The 23,818-nt window shown below is 46.9% G+C and overlaps 1 pseudogene; it reads right to left on the bottom strand.

Annotated features, from left to right (window-relative positions):
- Nucleotides 1-5,166: 5,166 nt before the first annotated feature.
- LOC114680854 lies at nt 5,167-23,680 on the bottom strand (annotated as a pseudogene).
- Nucleotides 23,681-23,818: the final 138 nt, after the last annotated feature.

Raw genomic sequence — 23,818 nt, 5'->3', positions numbered from 1 at the left:
TAATAAGAAACTGATTTGGTGTTTTCTTTTCCTTCCTTTCTTCCTTCCTTTCTTTCTCTCTCTCTTTTTTCTTTCCTTTTCTTCCTTCCTTCCTTTCTTTCTCTCTTTTTTTCTTTCCTTCCTTCCTTCTCTCTCTCTCTCCTTCCTTCCTTCTTTTTTTTTTTTCGAGACAGGATTTCTCTGTGTAGTTTTGGTTCCTGTCCTGGATCTCACTCTGTAGACCAGATTGGCCTCGAACTCACAGAGATCTGCCTGGCTCTGCCTCCTAGTGCTGGGATTAAAGGGGTGCGCCACCACTGCCCGGCTGAGGGTGAATTTTCTTTACTGTATGTACTCAATGTGGTATTGAATTTTTTTTTCCAAGTGCTGGTATTAGTCATGTCCAAACTTGGCTAACAAGCAGTGCTGTGATAGGAAGTTAATGTAAGTCTGAGTTAATGTAAGTGCTGAAAAGGACAACCAGACTGCAACCCACAGATCCAGGGAGGCTACCTAGCAGGAGGACCCTAGGATGACTGTGGCTTATAAATAAATTTCGGTTTTGCCAATCACTGGGCATGCTGTAGTGAAACATTTCACTATTAGGATTAAGAATTTGTACCTTATCAAGCTGATAAAAGGATATACTGGCTGTACTTTCAGGAGGGGAGGCTAAAATCTTTTTAGATTATGGATTAGCCTATAGAAAAATATCTGCTGTAAATCAAACAGTGAAGGGGAAGATGAATAGGAATCTCACTTACACAACTTAAGTAAAACATAGCCCTCTGAACAGATGAAGATAGTCTCTTCTGTATCCCAGAATCTAATCAATAATTCAGCTATTATTTGGCTTAAAAGGGCTCATTGGGAAATGTTATCATTTTTACTATTTTTCTACAGAGAAAAATATTTTCCAGTTTCAAATAACACTGGTCTTTTGAATTATAAACCTTTTTTTTTTTAAAAGATTTATTTATCATGTATACAGCTACAGTGTTCCTGTCTGCATGTATGTCTGCAGGCCAGAAGAGGGCACCAGATCTCATTACAGATGGTTGTGATCCACCATGTGGTTGCTGGGAATTGAACTCAGGACATCTGGAAGAAACAGCCAGTGCTTCTTAACCTCTAAGCCATCTCTCCAGCCCCTAGAACCTGTTTTTTATGTTCAAGTTATCTGTGTATTATTTCACCTGCAGTTGTACATAAAATGTTTTTACATTAAAAAAGGACAAAATACTATAGATTGTATTACAAGAAATATATATGAATATACAAATTCATAGAGACAGAAAGATTAGACGTTATCTCAAGCTGAAGAAAGAATATATAGAGCAATGATTTCCTAAGTACAGAGTTTCTGTTTTGTGTGATGGAAAAGCCCCACAAACGGACAGTAGTATCAGGTCATAATATCATGAATGTAATTAATGAATATACATATAGTTATTGATATGAATACCTGCGAATGTAATCAATGAATACCACAAATGTAATTAATATCATGAGTGTAATTAATGAATATCATGAATTAATATCTTGAATGTAATTCATGCCACTGAATTGTGAACTTAAAAATGGTTACAACTGCAAATATTATGTTCATTAAAAAAATAAGGTAGAATGTAATCACCATACATTATTGTGTGTATGAAAACTGAAGACAGCGATGTTGTAAAATATAGAAAGTGGTGATGGTGTCCTGGGCCTATGAGGATGCTGGACTAAAGTCTATCAAATTGTGCAAACAGGCAAATTGAATATATATTGATAGTCAATAAATGATTTTATAAAAATGTAAAAAAAAAAAAAAAAAAAAAAAAAGCTCAGTGGTAGAGTGCTTGCCTAGCAAGCGCAAGGCCTGGGTTTGGTCCTCAGCTTGGGGGGGGGGGGAGGGGGAGAAGAAGTGTGAGTGGCTGAAAAACCAATTACCCTTGTAGGTGAAGTACTGAACAATCTGTTTGTCTGTCTGTCTCTCTTCCTACTTAACCTACCTACCCACCTGTCTATTTTTCAAACAGGGTTTCTCTTTCTCTGTATTAACAGCTCTGGCTGTCTTACTCACTCTGCTAGACCAGACTGGACTTGAACTCACAGAGAACCGCCTGCCTCTGCCTCCATAGTGCTGGGATTAAAGGCCTGTGCCATTGCCTGGGCACAGCCTTTTTAAAATTTAAGATAGGATCTTGCTAAATTGACCAGATATCACCCTCTCTCTGAAGTAGCTGGGATTACAGGTCAAACTTTAAAAACCTGTATTTATTAATTGGGTAAAGTAGCTCACATCTTTAATCCCGTGCTGGGGGGAGGCAGGGGCAGAGGCAGGCAGATCTCTTTGAATTTTAAGGCCAGGTGGAGTTACAGTGAGACCCAAAACAACAAAATAAAACTCATTTTTAAGTAACAAAGCCCTGTGTACACGTTCATGGTTATTTATGTTCCTCAAGACTCATCAGTTCACATACAACAAATGACTACATTTCTCAACTTCTGTTGCAATAGGAGTAATACTGACTCATCCCCCTTAATGAGACAGCCTAGTTTATCCTGTCAACCCCATGAGAAGATACTCCATTATACTTTCTGCATGTATGCCTATGCGAGGATGTTGGATTCCCTAGAACTGGGGTTAGACAGTTGTGAGCTGCCATGTGGGTGCTGGAAATCGAACCCAGGTCCTCTGGAAGTAGCAGTCAGTGTTGCTAAGCCATTGCCTCCAGCCCTAATGGCCAATATTCTTAGGCTGCTGAGCCACCTCTCTAGCCCCCTAATTTTAGTTTTTGAGATGGGGGGGTATCTGTGTAGACTTGGCCATCCTGGAACTCACTTTGTAGACCAGGCTGACCTCTAACTCAGATTATCCGTTTGCCTCTGCCTCCTGAGTGCTGGGATTAAAAGTGTTCCCCCCCCCCCTATTTTTTCAACATAAATAATTATTCCTCATTTTGGAGAGAATGAGTTTTACTTATCTCCATGCACAAGAATAAAACAGTCCATGTAGTCTAACACTGAGTTTGGGAATACACACATGGAAAATTAGATGTTCTCAATGGCATGCTTACTTAAAAAATTCTTAGTCTCAGTCAGAAAGTTCACCTTTAGAAATGTTCTACCTGGCCTGCAGAGATGGCTCAGCGGCTCTTTAGAGGACCTGGGTTTGACTGCCACCTTCCACATGGAAGCTCACAAACCATCTGTGGTTCATTTTCAGGGGACCCAGTGCTATCTTCTGGCCTCCTCAGGCATCAGGCATGCAAGTGGTCCATGGACATAAATGCAGACAAAACGCTTTGTAAACAGAAAATAAAAGTAAATAAAAACAACTTTTCTACCTATAAAAAAAAAAAAATTCTTAGTCTCAAGCCAGGAGGTGATGGTACACTGGAGGCAGAGGCAGGTGACCTCTTGAGTTTGAGCCAGCCTGGTTTACAGAGCTCAATTGTCAACCTTTTTTTTTTTTTTTTTTGGTAATCCCAATACTCTAGGGAGACTATCAAAACAACGCTGGAGGACTGCTCATCAGGTGAGGGTGCTGGCTGCCAAGCATACCTGACGACCTGAACCGCATCCCTGGGATCCACACACAGTGGAAGGAGGTTTCCCACAAGCTGTCCTCTCAACTCCATGTGCACACCATTGGCACACTCATGTGCACCGTATTAAATAAGTAAGTGTAAGAAGAAAAAAATGGTGCTTGTCAGGAGCCCCTAGGTTCCATTCACAGAACACATGTACACTCCTCAGACTAATCTACCCAGCAGCAATGAAGAACAGCAATGGTTCAGTGGTATCACTTTATTGCTTATTAAGTTTTGACATGATATTCCCATTAAAGTTCATCTCATATTCCAGTTAATGCTCCTTGACAGAAGTGCTGATGGAACTGCTTGCAGTATTTTATTGCCTCTTTTGTAATTAATAATTCCCCACTGGCTGTTTCCAAGATGTGAGCTGTGTACCGTCAAGGATGAACACAGTATTGTAATTTCAAAAGGGAAAACAAAAATCATCATTCTGATTCTATAAAACCTGGTACATGCTACCTTAAAGACATGCTAAGCCTCCCTTTCTCAGATTCAGAACTGCCAAAGAAATACTATTTATTTGCTTAAATTGAAAACATATTCACTAACTGTATTAGCTTTTTACAGATAGATCCCATCTATGGAAATTTGCTTTCCATCAATGAAAATAATTTCATGTGTTTACTTTTTGGTGCGGAATAACGGAGTTAAGAGCAACAACAAAAACACAAAAAATGCTTGCAATGGAGAGGTGGAACACAAAGAGGCAAGACATGAAACTGATTAGCAAAAAGACATGAAACTGATTAGCAAAGACCCGAACAGCGAGAACCAATGCCCTTGGCAGTGTCCTCCTTCTAGAGGCTCAGGTAAGAAAGCTTCCTACGGAAACAGCTCGAGGGACTTTCTCAGACTGCACGCACAGGCCAAGGTCATCGCTGTGACATGGCAGACACCCAATGCCAACAGGATGCTGCCGCCTCTGGTGAGGAACATAGAAATACAGTGGATTATAAAAAAACACCCAAAGCCCAGCTGAGCACGGCTGTATACACATGGTCCCAGTTCTCCAGAGTCTGAGACAGGAGGATTGAGTTCGAAGGCCAGCGTGGGCCAAGCAATATGCTATCTCAATGCCAAAGCTAAAATAAAGACCCAAATAAATTTTTTGTCTGATCTTAGGCAGGACATCTTAGGAGGACAGATGGGGTGGGGGTACAATCTCACTCTCACCCACCATGGATGGTTGAACTGTAATGTCCCACACTACATGCCATGAGGGTAAGGGAATCCTCTTAAATAATTAAACAACTTGAGCAAGTTACCGTCCTATCAAGCTGCTTCCCAAGCCAAAAACAACCAACCAAACAATAGAAAACAAAACCCCACATTCTGTCAGTTGCCATATTTACCAGGTATTAGGAAAGATCTACTTTTATTATTCTAACTGCCAGCGCACAGAGAGCCATCCAAAGGCCACTTGGGGGAAACTGTGTTTACCTCTTTGTATTCTAACAGAGGTGGGAAGCCATCCACTGTTATAGCATCAGCCCTTGAGTACATTGGAAGGAAATGGCCGAGTCTTTCCAGCAAATAACATACACTTAGTACTGCCTTATAAAACAAAGAGATAACACATCCTTGAAACAGGAAGAAAAGGTCATTCTGTGGGAGTATCTTTAGAGTCTGCATCAATTTGTTCCCACTTCATCGTCCAGGATTCCTGGGATAGCTGTAACAGGTATGGTGCTCTCTGCTTCTGCTGCTGCCATGACCGCTTCACTTCTGCCCTGAGCGGCCCCTCACTTCGGACCTTGTCTTCGGTGTTCCTATTTTCAGATGCTGTTTCACAGTCTGCTCTTCCAGCAGCTTTTCCGTGTGCGGGTCACTACTGGTCTCCGCTGTGTCCCCAGAGCCTTCTACTTCAGCTGGAACTTCATTATGCTCTGCAGCTGGCTCGCCTTCCCCCTCCACAGCTCTCACCGCTGCTGTAATCACCTCTGCCAAGACTTCTGCAGCGACCTCCTCTGGTGTCTCCTCCTTCTCCTCTCCTCCTACATTTTCATCTCCTTCTGTCTCAAGATCAACTGTTTCATTGGCAAAAGGATCCTCACCCTGGACAAAGAGGAAAACACAAATCAGTTACAGAGCCAGACAGAGGCCCAGTTTGTGAGGAGCTCCTGTTTTTAGGAATGGAGTCTACAAAGCAGCATAGGCTGCAGCTTTCAATTCTCAAAGCTTACAAATTCAGAGTTTGATTATGGTTATTTATGAGAATTTCACACATATAGAAAGTACTGTATTTACGCCATTTTCCCTCTCCTTGCTCAAATTCTTCCCACGTTCCACCTTTCCTCAAATTCATGGCCCCTATTTGTTAATTGTCATGCACATTTTGGGAGGGGAATGTCGGAAATTAAATCCAAGTTATCACACATGCTAAATAAATATTCCACCACTAGTGCCACCCAGAGACTCTATTTGCACTGTTTTCAGCCTAGTTTTTACTATGGCCCTGGCTAACAGAAATCTTTGGGCATCTGGCTCCCAAGTGCTAGCATTACAGGTGTGTGCCACCATACAATCTTCTTTAATACTTTTCATTTCATTGATAGTTTGTGGTGCGTCTGAGTAGCATGGTATAGTGATCTACTAAACAGCACCATAACCCAAGGTCACACAGACTGGCAAGAACCAAGTCTCTAGAAACCCCCATTGTCATAGATCCAGCCCTCATGTGTTTCAATGCTTTCAGTTATTCCAAAATCCAAAAATGCTAGCTAGGTATTGTGACACACACTTTTAATCCCAGCACTTGAGGAGCAGAGGCAGGTGGATCTCTGTGAATTCTAGGCCAGCCTGGTCTACAGAGCTAGTTCCAGAACAGCCAGGCTATTACACAAAGAAACCCTGTCTTGGGAAAAAAAACAAGTAAAATTACACAAATAAACAAAAATTCAGAAATGCTCAACACTTTACAAACCTTCCATTCCCAAAGGCTTTTCTGGCTCACTAGATTCACAAATACAAACCTTGAGGTATTTTTCCAGCATCTTCACTATATGTTTGTTGTTTAAAACACTCTTAGCCACATGGAGACTTGTTTTCTTGAACTGCTCAGCAGCCAACTGTAAAAGGCAACCCAAAATAAATGAATAAAAAAATTTCTTAAAAAAAAAAAGGCAACCAAAAGTAGGCTTTTAAAGTAGCCAGCCAGACAACTAGGCAGGGTGTGTGATGGTTAGTTTAACCGTCAACTTGACACAACCCAATCGCCTGAAGAGTCTCAATGCTCTACTGTCTAGATCTGGCTGGCTGAAGTCAGAGGGTGGCACCAGCCTCTGGACTATGTAAGAGGAGAGAAGTATGCTAAGCACTAAGGATGCAGCACACATCCTCTCTGATCTGGACTATAATGCGACAGTTGATGCAGGTTCCACCTTGACTTCCTTGAAACCATGTACTGTAACCTGGAACTGTAAAATCAAAGGGTTTGCACCAAGTTGCTTTTGGTTAGTGTAGCCGAAGTTTTCCTGTGTTCCACAGCTCGGTCCCAAATAAATACATAGAGGCTTATTACTAATTATAAACTGTTTGGTCTAAGGCACAGGCTTATTGCTAGTTAGCTCTGACATCTTAAATTAACCCATTTCTATTAATCTATATTTTGTCACGTAGCCATGGTGTTACCGGTCTGCTGGCATCTTGTTCCTTGGGCAGCTATACGGCATCTCCCTGACTCTGCCCTTTTTTCTCCCTGTATCCTTCTTGAATTTCCCACTTGGCTCTTATCATCATTCCTCACCATAGGCCAAAGCAGATTTATTAACTAATGGGAGCAACATATATTCACAGCATACAGAAAGCTCGCCCCACAGCATTTCCCCTTTTCTGTCTAGTCAAAAATGAAGGTTTTCATTTTAACATTGTATCCCTCCCCCAGATCCACACCCCTTCTGTCTTCCGTTAGAGACGAGCAGGCCTCCCAGGGATTATCAATCAAACAGGGCATAATATGTTCCAATTAGACCAAGCACATACCATCACATCATGGCTGGCCAAGGTAACTCAGTAGAAGTAAAAGAGTCCCATAAGTAGCAAAAAAGTCAGCTGCCCCTCCTCCCATTGTTAGGAACACCACAAGAACACCAAGGTACTTAGCCATAACATATATGTAGAGGACCTAGGTCCAGATATAAGGCTCCTTGATCTCTGTGAGCCCTCATGAGTCCCGGTCAATTGATTCTGTGGGCAGTGTTCTCATGGTGCCCATGGTTAGGGTAATTTATCAGTGAGAAATGAAACTAGGACACCCTGCCAAGCTGTTACATGACATGTAACTGCCATCTTTCTTCATTTTGGAGAAAGATCTCAAAATGCTTTTGAAAGAAAGTACCAGAGAGCCCCTGAAATAAGAGCAGAGCAACTAAGTGGAAAAGTTGTAAGACAAAAACCAGTGTGACACTGAAGACCATGTACTGTATGCAGGGGTAAGGCTAAAGAGTGAGCACTTAGGCATGGTGGTGCTCACCTTTAACTCTCCTGAGTTCAAGGACAGTCTGGACACATACCAAGTTCCAGGACAGCCAAGGCTACTTAGTGAGACCCTGTCTCAAAAAACCACAAAAAGGTAAGTTGTGTGGACTAAATAGAGGAAAGGGTAAATCTTTTCTTTTTTCGTGGGTGGGGGTGGGGTGGGTGTGGGTGTTATATTGTCCTCATAGTAAATCCCAGCCTCCATAAAGTGAGGTCTCAAAAAACAGTTCATGGACCACTTGACTGCTTTTTTTTTTTTGTCGCCCCGCCCATCCCCCACAGGGTTTCTCTGTGTAATTCTGGTGCCTGTCCTGGATCTCGCTCTGTACACCAGGCTGGCTTCGAACTCAGAGAGATCTACCTGGCTCTGCCTCCTGAGTGCTGGAATTAAAGGTGTGTGCCACCACTGCCGCCCGGCTACTAGACTGCTCTTCTGATCTCTAGAAGTCCTAAGAGGAACTGGAGAGATGTCTCAGTGGTTAAGAACCCTTGTTGCACTTGTAGAGGACCTAGAGTTGGTTTCTAGCACCCACACGCAGCTTACAACTGGAGCCTCTACAATTCCAGGGGATCTGGATCTTTTTGGACATCTACAAGACCAGACACTCATATGATGCATCAGGCACACAAACAGGCAAAACAAGTGTACACAGAAAATAAAAAATAAATCATTGGTCAGTAGTGGTGCATGCCTTTAATCCTAGCATTTGAGAGATAGAGGCAAGCCTGATCGACAAAGAAAGTTCTAGGATAGTAAGAGCTGCTACACAGAGAAACCCTGTCTTGAAAAACCAAACCAAAACCACCCTCAAGCACTAAGAGGTACTCTATCTTGATTGAGATGGCCAGCAATGCAGCCATATCCACTGTCAACTGTGGTTGCTCCTGCATATCCACAGCAGCTACCACACAGCACAGGTCAGATGTTCTGGACTCGAAGAGCCATCCCAACTGCAGATAACAAACTTCACGGACATCCGAATGTCCTATACAATGGCCCAGATGTTTGCATGGAATCTATGCGTATCCTCCCTGTATTTTTGATGACTTATAAGCCTAACATAACTAAGGCTGTGCAAACAGCTCTAAGGTATTGGCTGGGGAACACTGAGGTATTGCAGTGTGTTCAGTACAGCTGCAATTCCTCTACCAAATGTTTTCAATCCTCTGTTGGGTCAATCAATCTATGATTGTGGAATTCACCGATGAAGGCAAACTATATTTATGATCAGACATTTTATGAAAGAAAACAACAGCAACAACAAAACCTTGCTAATCCCTGGGTTAAGCCTATAGCATCAGCTTCATCATCAAGGAAAAACCAAACCAGCACTAAAACCCAGGTTGGTCCCCCAGGCCACTGAGCTCTGAATCACCCTTGGCCTCACTTTACAGAAACCCAGTTTTGCACCAAATTTCTGTGCCTACTCCACCAAGAGATAGAGCCAGGTGTGTGTGTGTGTGTGTGTGTGTGTGTGTGTGTGTGTGTGTGTGTGTGTGTGTGTGTGTGTGTGTGTGTGTGTGTGTGTAGGCATATATCATTAATCCTGGAGGCAGAGCATGTGGATCTTTAAGCTACAGGTCAGCTGGGGCTATACAGTGAACCTATCTGGAGAGAGAGAGAGAAGAGAGAGAGAGAGAACAAGAGGAACAGAGAGAACAAGAGAGAACAGAGAGAATGAAAGCTTGCCTCTCAAATTAGTCTCCAAATCCAACTTGCATTTTAATAGAATCAGGGGTGATGGTTACAGTAAGATGACAGGCTCACTGCAAAACCTGCCAGTGATATGAGCATTCCTGGTACAACATCAAGGGTCTAATCTCACCCGACAGCCAGCAGGGGAATGGTCACTCCAGGAGCCAACCTGCATCAAAGGAAGGCTTACCCTTCGGTTATGTTATGGTACCACAGAGTGCAGATGCCGCTGTGAGGAGCTGGTGCTCGTGCAGGAATCAGCATGTCACAGGCCAGGCAGTGTGCGGCTTCAATCTTCTAAAGAAATGCTCCTGGCCAATCCCTGGAATGGAACCCAAACAAGCAGTTCTCTTCCTCCATTTCTAGCATACATTATCTCCCTGGGCCACCCTCTAAGGACATCATTAGGACAGAAGGGAGAGGGTGGAGCTCACTCTACTATATGCTCCCGTAGGAGACCTGTCCACATCTCATCCTTCTAGTCTGTATCTACACTAGGGAGAGGACCATCAGGTTTGTTTCACATCACTCTGATGAGCTGTTATGTGTGTTCACTGCACCCAGGGCTTCTCTCCACTAAGTGCTTTCCCACAGGACTTGGCTTCACATTCTTGGCAGTCCTGAGCTAGCCACTGCATTGTTGTTTTTTTAATTTTTAAAAAAGACATTTCATTTCACTTGCACATGTCTGTTCACCACGTGTGCCTGGTACCCAAGGAGGCCAGAAGAGGCACTGGGATCTTTAGAACTGGAGTTACAGATAGTTGTCGCTGGGTGCTGGGCATCAACTCCAGGACCTCTATCTAGGAGATCAGCCAGCGTTCTGGACTGGTTATTTATTTGTTTTTGTTTGTTTATTTTATATGGTAGGAATTAAAACAAGCCAGGCCTTATGTAATACTAGCTAAGTACTGTAACATACAGAGCTGAACAAGCCTCTGTACCATCTTTCTTTCTTCTTCTTCAATCTATTTTATGTGTACAGGTATTCTATTCGTTATACCTATGCCTATGTGCACAGAAGCCAAAAGAGGGCATTAGATCTGGGGACTGGAGCCACAAATGGTTGTGAGCTGTGGTTAACGAATCAAAACCAAGTCCTTCATAAAGAGCAGCCAGCCTACACTGAGTCAGAATAAACCTGGACACTGGATCACAACTGACCTTTGAATGATCTGGTTTAGGTTTAGGGCTTTCCTTTTCCAACAATTCCTGACGCGCTTCTCAATTTTCTTATTCCTGTTTATGATGTACTCCTGGAAGGATTGGAGAGATGCCACCAAATGAAATGAGAACACACTATGCTGGGCATTTCTCAACTGCACAAAGGTCGAAGATGCTACTGTGGCAGCTTCATGGGCAAAATCTGTTGTGGTTAGAACTATTATCACTCTGTGACACAGGTATAGACACAATAATTTCAATTTGGGAAAAGAAATTGGATCATGTTGGGTCTTTCATTCCCCTTAACCCTCTGAAGGTTCCTAAACACTTGTGGGGTTTTCCATGAACACACTGCAGCATTTTACCTGGAGGAACTCCACTGTCTGTCGGGCAGTTTGGTACTTATAAACCGCAGAGTCTCTTTGTGAAATTTGCTTTGCAGATGCTTTGGATTTCTTCATCTTCAAAGCTACGAAACTTGCATACAGAACAGGCAAACTGAATCCTAGAGAGGGAACAGGAAAAAAGTGGTGCAACACAGGATCACCAGCTCATCTCTGGTACAGAAATGCCAAGAGGAAACAGGATTCTTTTTGTCCTTAAGGGAGTCAAGGAAAGCGTCTCCCAGTCTCAGCTCTCAGGTGTTGAGCCACTAAGCCCAGCTAGGAAACAGAATTTACCAAAACGTCCTTGTCTGAAGAGTGAGATAGAGACTCACAAACATTTCCTGAAAACTATTCAGTAGCATACTAAACTGTTCTGGGCCAAAAAGAAATTCTCTAAAGTGATGAATGAAAAGAACATTCATAGGCTCTTTGAGCAGAGCTGATGATTAAAGAGTTGAACTGGGCTGACATTTTCTGTTGCAATTCTATCCTCCTCTCTGACAATCTCCCCCACCCCTCCTTTTCACCAAGACAAGGTTTCCCGGGGCTGGAGAGATGGCTCAGCGGTTAAGAGCACTGGTTGCTCTACTAGAGGACCTGAGTTCAATTCCCAGCAACCACATGGTGGCTCACAACCATCTGTAGTGAGATCTGGTGCTCTCTTCTGGATTGCAGGCATACATGCAAATAGAATGCTGTATACAGAATAAAATAAATAAATCTTTAAAAAAAGATAAGGTTTCCCTCTGTGTAGCTTGGCTGGCCTTCCCTGCCTCTGCTTCCCAAATGCTGGGGATTAAAGGCCCGCACCACCATGCCCAGATCTCTCTGACAATCTTACATTCCTTTTGAATCCTGGGTCATTAGTGCTGAGACTGAAGATTAAAAACAGAACAAAAGTAAACAAAAAAAACCAACCAACCAACCAACCAACCAACCAACCAACCAACCAACCAACCAAGGCACGGGCCACAGATGGAATTCAGTTATTACAGCATTTACTTGGCATACACTGGATTCCATCCCCAACATCACAAAAATACATGTCACCTCACCTCTCACTGGCAGGACAACAAACCCAAACCCTTTCATCATTTAGAAATAAGGGGTATGCACACCTACCAGGAGGCTAGAGGTCAGATGTCCTGTCCTGTCACTCTCCACCTTACTCCCTTGAGACAGGGTCTCTCACTGAAGCTGGAGCTGGGCTATCAGCCAGCAAACCCCTGTGGTCCTTCTGTCTCATCTCCCGGTGCTGAGGTTTACAGATGTAGATGGCTATGCTGGGCCTTTCCTGTTAGTGCTGGGGATCTGAATTTGGGTCCTCATGCTTACACACTTATCTACAGAACCAATGCTCACCCCAGACCAAAATGGCTTTTTTTAAAAACTTCATTCGTTGGGGAGTGGGGCAAGTGTTTGTGCAGAGTCAGAGGACAATCTGTGAGAGCTGGTTCTCTCCTACCATGTGGATCCCAGGAGTCAAACTCAGGCCAACAGGTTGGAACAATTGTCTTTACCCACCAAGTCACTGCGCCAGCCCAAATCAAGGGTCGATGAGCTTCTTAGGAAAAGATAACTTTGTGTTTTGTTCTTAGATTCCTAGCTTCTACTGTTAAGTCTTTTGCTAAGGATTTCTCTGCAGAGGAAAATTATGGTAGTATCTGAGCTTTAAGACCAGGGGTTATAACTGGAGAAATTGGCTCAATGAGTAAAGGCACTTGACACCAAGTTTAAAAGACTTGCGTGGATCTGTAGGGAAAGCACATGATGGAAAAAGAACCAACTCCTACAAAGTGTCCTTGATCTTCGTAAGCATGCTGTGGCAAACACACACACACAGCACAAAAAAAAAAAAAACCACCTCTGCATAAACATATGCCCTATTCCACAATAAATAAAAAAACTAAGAAGTCATTAGGTCTGGGAGATGGCTTTGCAGGTAAGAGCATCTGTTATGTAAAGACAATGACAGGAAGCAACACTGATCCAAGCCACCAGTGACTCTGACTTCTAGCCAGTAGCTGCTTCATGATGGGACAGACCTATGGTGTATTAGAGCAGCACCCTGTGGGTCTTCTATTTTGAGACAAAATTTTGACCAGCAGAATCAATCAATCAATCAATCAATCAATCTCTCTCTCTCTCTTCTCTCTCTCTCTCTCTCTCTCTCTCTCTCTTCTCCTCATCTCTCTCTCTCTCTCTCACACACACACCACACACACACACACACACACACACCTCTCTCACTCTGCTGAATTCCAGAGATTATCTAGATTTGGACAGGGAACGCAGGGAACAAGACACCTTCTCTGGCAACTTTTGTTGAATGAAGGTCACTTTCTAGGAGGCTGAAATGTCAAGTCAGGAGACAGAATTGGGTACCCCCCCCTTTAGCCTGCTGAGGAGGCAAGAGATCCCCTGATGGCATGTTTGACCTCCACAGTTCTAGCAGCAGGGCCCTAATTCCAAGGTGAGGAAGGACAGTGGTCTCAGAGGTGGACTCTCCAAGCCAAAGTTAACTACACCCATCTTTCACACACTTCCCTAAGCTGTACCTCTTGGTAACTGGCTAAGATTTCTTGATAGTTGGAGTTTACATCAAACTAAACTCCTGTGCATAACAGGAGGACAGGTGAGCTTGGAGAGGTTGACAGTGCCCAGATTCGACTGCCTTCAGTGGGGGATCTTTACCTAGCCTGTCAATCTGCCTCAGTGGTCCCTTACCTGTCAGCTGCTCGGTTCCGCATCCTGTCTCTCCTCCTTTGCTTCTCCCGTCTCTTCTTCACATCCTCGTCCTCATCCTCCTTTTCTCCTGTAAACAGAAGAGTCCCTCGAGACACTGAGGAGCCTGCATGCAAGGTCAGCTCCAGGGCCAAGTTGGATGCTGCAGCTTGGCAGCCATACCCTGTGCCCATCTTCCATTTCTTTTGTGGCAGAGCCAGGATACCCAAGGCACTGAGGAGCTATTAGAGGCTCTGATGGACCAGGACCTTTGATGAGAAACCCAGAGGAGTTGCCTCACTCCTCCCATGGCCTGATGGGCAGAGGCCCATCCCACTCATGCCACCTACTCTGTTCGTCCCAGCCTACTAGTCCAATATAGCACTCTGTTGTTGGGTCTTCTCCCACGTCACTCAAAGAGCAGCGAATATCCCCAGAGGCAGCAGTTGGAAGGCCTCAGGAAATAAAGCAAGCTGCACTGCGCCCTCCATCCCACCTTTAGGTGGGCTGTGGTGACCGTCCAGTTGGCCTCACCTGAACTAAGGACTCAGCAGGTCTGACAGTCCTTGCTGGCCCGAAATCTATTCTTCCACTCACAAAACAAAGAACCTTGGACTTTCCCAAGGCTGAGTGGGAAGCAATCCTAGAACAAAAATGGAAGAGACCAATTGGTCTCCCATCCATTCCTGGGCTGGCATAGCTCCAGGAGAAGCCCCTGTGGCCAGCATCTCAGCATGAGACCACGTCAGATCCCCAGGCTCAGGCCAGGGCTGGATGCTGAAAAAAGTTGGATAAGCATCTGAACTGTAACCCCTACCCTGATGCCAGTCCCGAGACTGTCCCACGAAGATGGCGACCGGCGTGCGCTGCTCAGAAGCCTCTCAAAAGGACGTGTGGGACTTTTGCAAGAGTCACTGCCTGAAACTATGACTGCTGTTTAATAGCAAAGTCATCCCGGTTGGGTAGCAGGACCTGTGCGCAACAAACATGTCACTTTGCTTTAGCATTTACCCGGCTGCACGAGCTGCTAAATGCTGGGAGAACCCCACGCTGGTGGACAAAACTCTAGCATGTGGGGTGGGACATCTGAGGTTAGCTAACCTGAGAACCTTAAAGGAGCCACGGGCCTTCACATCATAGAGGGTGAGGTCAGTCTGTGGTCCTTGAGGGAACAAACTACGACAGGCCCAAACAGGGAGGAAGACCAAGCGGCTGCAGGGTGAACCTAAGGCTCGCAGCACCGGCTGCTGCTCCAACTCACCCTAGTGGACAACCTTGTTGGGCTCTTGTTCTCCTGGCCTAGAACTGACAAGACCTGTTCAGTGGTAATGCTTTTGAAAATCTGGGCCTGAGAGCACCTTATAGCCCACCACAGCGGGTATATGCTCTCTGTCCACACGTATTGAAGTTGCAGTATTTCTGACAGAGGCCAGGCACAGACTGAGGCTCACAACTGAGAAGAACAAAAACCAAAATAAAACAACAAAACCCCAAAAACTAGGTGGTGGGAATAGTGAAGATGGCTAGAATATGAGAAGAAGATGGGAATAAAAAAGGAGCCTCTTTCTCTTCAGATTTTGGAAACCCACTTTCCTCCATGGGTATCATAGATACCCAGAGATGGGCTCCCCAACTCCTACTACCGCTATCTGTATCCACTGAGGCAAAGGAACTCCTTTCAAGCAAATCTTGCCCCAAACATTGGAGCCAAGTTTTGGGGTGGTTCCCACAGTGTAGGCCCACTGCACAACCTGCAGCTCCTTGGCCATGAGCCATCCAGCTTGGCAATGAGTGTGGGTCAGACAGAGGAAAGGCGCAATGGACACTGGGTGATGCTACCTCTCTGCTTTCTGGAGTCAGAGAATTCATCCTCCTGAAAAAAGACACAGGCAACGTCAGGCAGTGAGGCGGAAGTTCCAGAAATTCTCTAACCAGCCCAGGTCCCTAATACCTATGTGTGGTTTCACCATAGACCTTGCCTACTATGGTGCTGGGAAATGAGGCAGTGTACGGGAAACCTCAGAGCCACAGAGCAGAGCCCAGGTGTCCTGTCACGATTCACTAGCATTAATAGGCTACAAAGGTAACTTCTGTCTACAGTCACCAACTTGGTTCTCTCCAAAGTGAAGAACCTACCTCGGGGAGTGGGGGTGGGGTAGGTGGTGGCAGCAGCAATCCATACTGTTCTATACCACAGAACAAGAGTTTACCCACTGGTAAGAGAAGCAGCTCCAGTCTATAGTATTCAAATTCCAGCACTGATTGGAAATAGGCTCTCCCAAATTTCCAAGTGTGTGTTTAGCGTTCTAACAAATTAGGATAAACAGAAGATCCTAGGATTCTCTAAGGAGGCCAGGTCTAAGAGAGCTGCAGAGGCCAGGCGGATCTCGGTGAGTTTGAGGCCAGCCTGGTTACAGAGCGAGAGCCAGGACAGGCACCAAAAACTACACAGAGAAACCCTGTCTCGGAAAACCAAAACAGCTGCAGAGACTTCAGCATCAAGAGCTAAGGTCAACTGAATGGTGAACAAAGAAGACTCTTAGAAAGCTTCAACGTTGTTGGCAGTACCAGGTGGGGACTGGCAGAGCACTTGAAGGGCCTGTTTATACCCTGGATTCTACCTCTACCACCCAGAGGGAAAAGCTATTGAAGACCCCGTTAGCCCACCCTCACCCTTCTCTCTCCACCTGATCACCAGAAATACCTACAAGAAATGTTTCTAACACTGCACACGGGAATAAAGAAAAGTACCCTCTTCAGGAATGCAGTGTGGCCCGAGAACTGGCCTTTGCCGCCACTCCCAGCTGTCAGGACAACAGGCCACAGACAGGGCCAGCAGTACCCTACAGAGCCCCCCAGTTGGGAGGCTGATGGCTAGACTCAACTCTGAAAGGTCTGGGAGCTTTTCTGGTGAAGAGGTGTGTGTGTGTTGTTTGGGGAGACGGGGGGGCGGGACACAACACCTGGGATGAGTGGAGGGAGGAGAAACTGGTCGGGATGGAAACATACGAGAGAAGAGTAAATGGGGGGGAGAAACAGTTTTTACAGACAGGATGCTCCCAAGAGGTATGCACTTGTGTGGTTGAATCCACCAAGACAGCTATTTTCACCTCTGTGAGGAAGATAAAGAACAGAAGAAACCCAGAGACAAAAGAATCTGTACAGGTGAACTTACCCCCTGAATTCTTCATCCCCTGACCGTAGGTCACCAGCTCCATCATCTGCCAGACACAGGAAACACAAGTGTTAGCTCCTAGGTGGGTGGGCCCCAGAGCATGTTTGTGCTCCCAAGCCACTGTCCACTGACAACAGGGTCCGCAGCTGCATCAGTCAAACAATGTCCTCAAGTCCTGAGCAGGCTACTGACTCATCTGACACCCACCTGGTGCAGTGGTCCCCAGAGCATACCGTTTTCAGATAAATCTCCTTCACTGTCAGCACGGCCAGTTTGGCATCAGGTTCTTCATACAATGGAAACTGCTTCCGCTTCCTGCCCATGTTGTCTGGTCCAAAGCGCTCAAACCCTCTCCTTCTGGGCTACAGATATAAGCACATGCCATGAACGCTAACCTGGCCAGTAAGATGCCCCACAGATGAAGATCAGAGTTTGTAAGAACAGAGAACAAAGGCAGGGAAGTCTTCAAAAAGCAAGAAATACTACATTTGGAGTTCAATGCCTTGAAGAAGCTAGACACTTGAAGCCACATGTGATTCTGCGGCTATGAAATATCCACACCAGGCCAACCCAGGACAGAGACAGATGAGGCGATGGGATGATCTAAAAACGAGTGACATAGACTCACTCAGTGGGACAGTACACTGGGGAGTAAGAGCATCTTACAAGTATACGAAGGCACACAGCTTTTACCTCAATAAACCTGTTGGGAAGAAAAAGCAAGGCTGACAGATCTTGGCAAACTTACCCAATCTCGTATCCGAGTCTGGGACCGGCCACATCCATAAGCATGGCGCTACCAAAGCCGCCCACCCCCTGCATGCCCATCATGTTTGTAGTCAGGGGCCATGGACTGGGAGAAGAGGGACGGAGGTGGCCTGTTGGTGGAGGGCCCACCTAGACCACGTCCACCATGTAGTTCAGTTCATTCCAGGTAGTGGGTAGGGGCTCTGAGGAGGCTGAGGGTGGCATGAAGGGGTCACTACGTATTGAAGGTGCTGGAGTTGCTCCGGTCCTGGAAGCGGCCCTGGCCCTGGCCCCGGCCCCTCATTGAAGCCATCAAGGGAGCCCCGTTCTGGTGTTGGGTCCCGACAGTCATTGAATGTCCCACCAAAGCTACCATTTCGGTCAGCCCCCAAGTCAAAGTCATAATCATAGCTGTAGCTAGGCGGATAGGGATTATGCTCAGGCAAACAGGCCTGGAGTCATAGGGCTCATACGGCTGGAAGCGGAAGGAGCTGCAAAGGAAGTAGACAACCCATTAGAGCAGCAGGAAGATTGGCTAATTTACCAGGCTACCCAATCATCAGCGCTCAGCTTAACTTTACATCAAGCTGATCCCCTTCCATTCAGAACAAGAAACCAAACCAACCCAGAAGGCAAAACAGCCCAAGAACCCTCATTCAAACACTGCTAACAAAAAGGAGCATGAAAGCCTTGCCAGATGAAGATGAAGTGTGGGATTAACTAAACCAGCCAACAGCTTAGCCTTTGAGTCCTATTGTAGCACCCTCTCCCCTCAGGGTCCAACTCCCGTCTAACACACAGAAGCAGGGAAGAGGTTTTTCTAAAAACTGGTACCCACTCCCACCTCATGATGCCAGAAAGCGATTCTTAAACCCAGGAAGGGTTTAAGGCGATAATCACCTGTCTCGTCCTGCATGCCCTCCCCACTGCTGCTGTCCCACCCCTGCCTCCTTCCTTGGACAACATGTCCAAACGTTGGTTGATCTTGGCAATGAGCGAGTCAGAATTGTCAGGACATGGCTCTGGGGCAAAAGAGGCCATGTGCATGGCAGGGCTCCCAGCTGCCAGGCCACTGTCACTGGCCTTGGCGGCCTCCCATGAGGCTGGGCCATAACTATAAGGTGCTCCTGCAGAGACACTGGTGTTCTGGGCGCTGTAGTAGTTGTAGCTCTCATAACCTATCAGAAGAAAGAGGAACAATGTCAGACCTTAGTACACAAGGCCACGCATATCATCACTGTGTGCAGGAGCACTCTGCCTGCCAAGAAGGAACAGTTCACCAACATCATACCATGACATACAAATGGTCAAGACTAGACAGGGGACACAGGTTGTAGTAGCAGGCTTTCTTTAAAGACAGTAGCATTTGTTCCCCAACCAAGGCCAGAGGTGGCTGAGAACCTTGGAATAGCATTCAGGGAACTGAGACATTTGAATGCTGCTGGTTCTGCACTGCACCCATGAATGATCCTCTCCAACAGGTTCAACCCCCCTCAGCACAGCCTAGCTCCAGTGCTCCTCAGCGCCCAGCGTCCTAGCAACTCTTAGCCATCAACAGAGCTGTGTACACAGCCGGGATCGGGAGTGGGAACCTGGGCCTGAGCCCCTCTGAGTGGCTGCTCAGTTTCCCTTCAGCAGCTCTTACCTTGCCAGCTGGCCACACCGCTTCCATATGTACCTTAGGAGAGACAACACAGAGGAGTTTTAATGTCAGAACCACAACTCCTCTAAGGACAGCTGTACCTCACGGCACCAGAAGACAGGATGTGATGGTGGCGGCAGTGGTCTGCGGCATGCTCATGTTTTATAGAATGAGCACACAGCATTATCAATATTTCTCTCCCAGGCAAAGAAAGTGAACAGTAGTCCCCAGGATGCTGACCTACACTACAGTATCAACTGAGAGGACAATCTGGCCTGGACCTTAGAGGGATTCCCCTATATAGGCTCAGTTCCCATCAGGAGCCCAAACCTAGTTACTGCCAATCATACCAATTGGACATCACACTCTCAACTGAACAAGACCATATTATGTGGCATGGGTGTCCTCAGAGACCACCTCCTGGGACACAAGTTGCTATAAAGAAAAGTGGCAGCCAGGCGGTGGTGGTGGTGCACACCTTTAACGCCAGCACTTGGAGGCATAGCCAGGCTGATCTCCGTGAGTTCAAGGCCAGTCTGGGCTACCAAGTGAGTTCCAGGAAAAGTGCAAAGCTACACAGGGAAAAAAGGGAAGCCTTTGTCCCCTGGAATAGGGCTGAGTGTGGGGCAGGTTCTAGACTGGGAAAACAGGGTGAACAAAAGCCAAGGCCATATCCGCTCACTGTTTTTGCAGAGTTCTTGAGTTAAAAAATAGGTTTTATTGCTGGGCGGGTGGCGCATGCCTTTAATTCCAGCATTGGAGCAGAGCCAGGCGGGTCTCTGTGAGTTCAAGGCCAGCCTGGTCTGCAGAGCTGAGATCCAGGACAGGCACCAAAACTACACAGAGAAACCCTGTCTGGGAAAAAAAAAAAAAAAAAAAAAAAAGTAGGTTATTTTTCAAATTGGTCACAGGAAAGGTACCACCAAAAACAAAAAACTTCTCCGTGACATACCAAATATAAAAGGAAATGCACCATTTGTACACAAAGACTAATGGGGTGAGTGAGAGCTACTGGGACCCAGACCGGGGCCACTTGCCGTTTAGGTATCTACTGAGTCCCTTCAGCTTTTAAAGAAAACTGAGTAGTGGGAGGGTGGTGGAGCAATACAAGCAGAATTCTATTTACTAACAGCCTCTGCTCGCTGCAGTAAACCATTCTTCCTTTTTTTAGGTTTTTTTTTTTCCTCGAGACAGGGTTTCTCTGTGTGCCTGTCCTGGATCTTTCTTGGTGCCTGTCCTGGATCTCGCTCTGTAGACCAGGCTGGCCTCAAACTCACAGAGATCCGCCTGCCTCTGCCTCCTGAGTGCTGGATTAAAGTGTGTGTCACCACTACACTACCACCACTACCACCACCACCACCCCACCACCACCGCCCCGGCTTCCTTTTTAAGAAAAAAAAAAAACGGAAGGAAGTTGGGTGGGCAACTGTACCCCAGTGAAGGCAGATGCTGGATTCTACTACAAAGGGGCGTCCAGTGTGGGGGACCCCTGAGTCGACCCACCAAGCAGGAACCACTTACCTGAGTGTTGGCAGGTCCAGCACTCCACGTTCCATAGCCTGTGAAAAGATCATGTGTCAAGATTCTATCCACCACCAAGAAAATGTGGTTCTGAGGATCTCCAAAAAGTCTAAAGGGATTTCCCCTTTTAGAAGTAAGTGTCAAGTTAAGCTGGGCAGCAGTGACACACGCCTTTAATCCCAACACTCAGGGCAGAGGCAGGTGGGTCTCTGTGAGTTCTAGGCCAGCCTGGTCTACAGAGCGAGATCCAGGACAGGCACCAAAACCACACAGGAAACCTAATTGTCAACTTAGAATGAAGGAATGTAGTGCAATCACCCTCACCCACCCCTGTAACTGCAGACCATCACACTTTATCTGGCTGCGCTGAGGTAAAGCAGGAAAAGGAGGGAACCAAACTTGGGAGGACACAGGACCAGCTACGCAGCATCAGGCCACAATGCCCACCCTACTGTCCAGCCACCACGTAAGTGGGAAACGGCTCCGACTGCTGCCAGAAATGCCCCATTAACTGAGAAACAAACCGAAGGGTTTTCTTCTATGGAACTAAACACTCAATGCCCCAGGCTTTCAAGCCTCAGCCTGACCCCCAGTGTTCCTCGCCTACCAAGTTACTCCTACAACACCTGCCTGAACAGAAGGGGGATTACATTCTCTTCATCTGTGCTCCTGGAGCCTCGCAGACAGCTTTCCACAGCCCTAGCTGTCAACAACCTAACTTTGGTAAAGTGAAGTGATATCCAGACTATCCCTCACCCACCATTAACAAAGTCCCTTCAATGTGTTAACAGAACAGGCACTCAGCAAGTACTGCCCAGACCCAACTGCTACTTAGAGCAAAAAAAAAAAAAAAAAAAAAAAAAAAAAAAGGAGCTGAAGCTAAGTAGGGAACTATCACCTGTCCTGAAGCTTCCTCACCTCTGCAGGCTATGGCTTCCTGTCCCTGCCCTACCCTGCTAACCACGCAGCCCTTTTAACAGTAAGTGAATCCACCTCTGGGCACAAACCATGTCCCTGTGAGACACTAGTCATTTTTTTTTTTTTTTTTCGAGACAAGGTTTCTCTGGTAGCTTTGGAGCCTTTCCTGGAACTCACTCTGTAGCCCAGGCTGGCTTCGAACTCACAGAGATCCACCTGCCCTCTGCTTCCCGAGTGCTGGGTTTGAAGGTGGCGCCACCACCGCCGGGCTCGACACTGGTCTAATTGCCATCGAACAGTCCTTGAGAGAAAGAAGCCAGGAGGCTGCAAGTACTTTAAATGAGGCTGTAAAGTTTTTGGCAGGTAGAAAGTGGGGGTCACCATGAAGTTCTCTAATCTAAGGAACATAAAGCAGGGTTGTGACAGATACCTGGTGGTTAAAGCTAAGAATGGAAGACCTAGGTCTAAAAGATCAAGAGTGCTAGGTTGTCCCTGATGATACCCAAGCACATGAGCTCATCACACCTCAGGCGTCTGCCAAGGCCAGTTTCCAGGGATCTCAAGATCCTTCCTCTAGCGGCTGTAAGCCGCAAACAACTCGTGAGCCCACTTCGAGTCCCACTCCATGTGTTTCCTACAGGTCAATTTCGGCCCAGAGTCAAGGCCTCCCAGGAGGTTCTCTAGAATCCTAGGTTAAAAGCAGATAGCTCAAGAAATGAAGTCTAGATGCAAAAAGATGCTGAAATTTAAATTAGGAAAGGCAACAACGTCCCGCCGTCCCCTTGGTCCCCCCAGGCCACCGTAACGTTACAGTCAAGAGTTCTAGTCCTCAGTAAACTGACACTTGGAGAAGGACGACTAATGAGTGGTCCTGGCTGGAGAACATCAGGTTTTGCACAAAACCACGCAGCATCTGTCCCTCAACGTCCGGTTCTTGGAGGAGTCCGCCTCCCAAGGGCAGCACACGCGCGCACACTGCAGAGACCCAGCCAGGTTGTCCCACGGGGTCGCACCGCTGGCTGACCCGCGCGCAGCCCGAAAGGATTCGGGAAAACAACCGCCGGACGTGCTCTCAACCATGCCTGCTGCAGACGAATTCCCGGGCTCGGCCAGCTGCCGCCGCGGCCCCAGCGACCCCAGCCAGACCTCGACCCCGCGCGCTTAGGCCCCGCCCTCGGGGCCGCCATTTTGTGGCGTCTCGGGAGAGAAGGCGGGACTGAGGCCGCCGGGTCACCGCGTCTGGGCCGCGACTAGATCCTCCAGGTTTGCGTGGTGAAAACGGCCCAAGGCGTCTCCAGAAAGCCGCCACGGCACCGGCCTCCGCGCCTCATCCGCCCCCCAGAGTCCCACCGGCCAATCCACACGCAGCGCCCCGGGAACGATGGCGTGGAGGCCCAATAAGCGCGGCGCGCGCGCGTCCCGGCCGACACTCCGCAGGACCGGGTTGCGGCAAGTGCGTTCCGGCCGCCGGCTGGGCCCGCGTACCACCGCGCGACACAATAGCCCGTACTAACCTCCGTAGCCTTGCTCATGTCTTCGACGAGACCCGCCAGCAGACCTGGTCTTAGCTTTCCTCAGAACGCATGCGTTCAACGTGCCGTCTGCTACTGAAAACGAAGGACGTACGTCTCTCCTCCTGAGCACTACCATTGGTTGGCCTCCAACTGAGCCCGCCCCCGCCGTCCCGCCTAGCCTTCCGGGTTGCTAGGCTATGGAGTTGGGTTTCAAGGGTAAGCTAGTGCGCAAGACCTCCAGGTTCGCGCACGCGTGAGCTGCTCTAGCGTCCACCCGCGCGCAAGCGCA

The sequence above is a fragment of the Peromyscus leucopus genome, unplaced genomic scaffold (genome assembly GCF_004664715.2).
Source record: "Peromyscus leucopus breed LL Stock unplaced genomic scaffold, UCI_PerLeu_2.1 scaffold_875, whole genome shotgun sequence".
In the NCBI taxonomy this organism is placed as follows: Eukaryota; Metazoa; Chordata; class Mammalia; order Rodentia; family Cricetidae; genus Peromyscus; species Peromyscus leucopus.
This window is presented reverse-complemented; position numbering and strand designations above follow the sequence as displayed.